We start from the raw sequence: 1622 nt of genomic DNA on the forward strand, positions 1-1622 counted from the left end.
CAATACTCAGAGACATGGCCAAGGTAAGAAAGGCTGAAAGACGACCACCACTGAACAAGACACACAAGCTGAAACGTCAAGACTGGGCCAAGAAATATCTCAAGACTGATTTTTCTAAGGTTTTATGGACTGATGAAATGAGAGTGAGTCTTGATGGGCCAGATGGATGGGCCCGTGGCTGGATTGGTAAAGGGCAGAGAGCTCCAGTCCGACTCAGACGCCAGCAAGGTGGAGGTGGAGTACTGGTTTGGGCTGGTATCATCAAAGATGAGCTTGTGGGGCCTTTTCGGGTTGAGGATGGAGTCAAGCTCAACTCCCAGTCCTACTGCCAGTTTCTGGAAGACACCTTCTTCAAGCAGTGGTACAGGAAGAAGTCTGCATCCTTCAAGAAAAACATGATTTTCATGCAGGACAATGCTCCATCACACGCGTCCAAGTACTCCACAGCGTGGCTGGCAAGAAAGGTTATAAAAGAAGAAAATCTAATGACATGGCCTCCTTGTTCACCTGATCTGAACCCCATTGAGAACCTGTGGTCCATCATCAAATGTGAGATTTACAAGGAGGGAAAACAGTACACCTCTCTGAACAGTGTCTGGGAGGCTGTGGTTGCTGCTGCACGCAATGTTGATGGTGAACAGATCAAAACACTGACAGAATCCATGGATGGCAGGCTTTTGAGTGTCCTTGCAAAGAAAGGTGGCTATATTGGTCACTGATTTGTTTTTGTTTTGTTTTTGAATATCAGAAATGTATATTTGTGAATGTTGAGATGTTATATTGGTTTCACTGGTAAAAATAAATAATTGAAATGGGTATATATTTGTTTTTTGTTAAGTTGCCTAATAATTATGCACAGTAATAGTCACCTGCACACACAGATATCCCCCTAAAATAGCTATAACTAAAAACAAACTAAAAAATATTACTGTTTTCCCTCCATCTACTTTATTACAGATGCTTCCTTTCAGATTATTAAGCTGGGAGCTATGATTTCAGGCTTCGCCATATTGGCTCGCAGAGCATTATGGTTAAAATCTTGGTCTGCGGATGTGTCATCTAAGTCTAAACTTTTGGCGATTCCTTACAAGGGAAAGACATTGTTTGGACCCGGTTTGATGGCGATAATTTCTGATATTACGGGAGGTAAGGGTCATTCCCTCCCTCAGGATAAGAGAAATAAACAAAAAGGACGTCAGAGTAATTTTCGTTCCTTTTGAAATTTCAAGTGAAATCCTTCCACTACCTCTTCCAAGCAGGGGCAGTCCAAGCCTTCCTGGAGACCCAATCATTCTTGGAACAGGGGAAAGCAATCCAAAAAGCCTGCTGTTAAGTCAAAGACAGCATGAAAAGCCTGCCCCCGATCCCAGACCGGATCTTGTGGGGGGCAGGCTTTCCTTCTTCGCTCAGGCTTGAGTTTGAGATGTTCAAGATCCCTGTGCAGTGGACATTTTGTCCCAGGGATACAAACTAGAGTTCAAGACCTTTCCTCCCAGGGGCAGTTTTCTGCTTTCAAATTTATCTGTAGACCAGACTAAAAAAGAGGCGTTCTTACACTGTATACGGAACCTCTCCGACCTGGGAGTGATAGTTCCTGTTCCAATGCAGGAACGAGGTCTGGG

Source organism: Bombina bombina, unplaced genomic scaffold (assembly GCF_027579735.1).
Source record: "Bombina bombina isolate aBomBom1 unplaced genomic scaffold, aBomBom1.pri scaffold_919, whole genome shotgun sequence".
Lineage (NCBI taxonomy): Eukaryota > Metazoa > Chordata > Amphibia > Anura > Bombinatoridae > Bombina > Bombina bombina.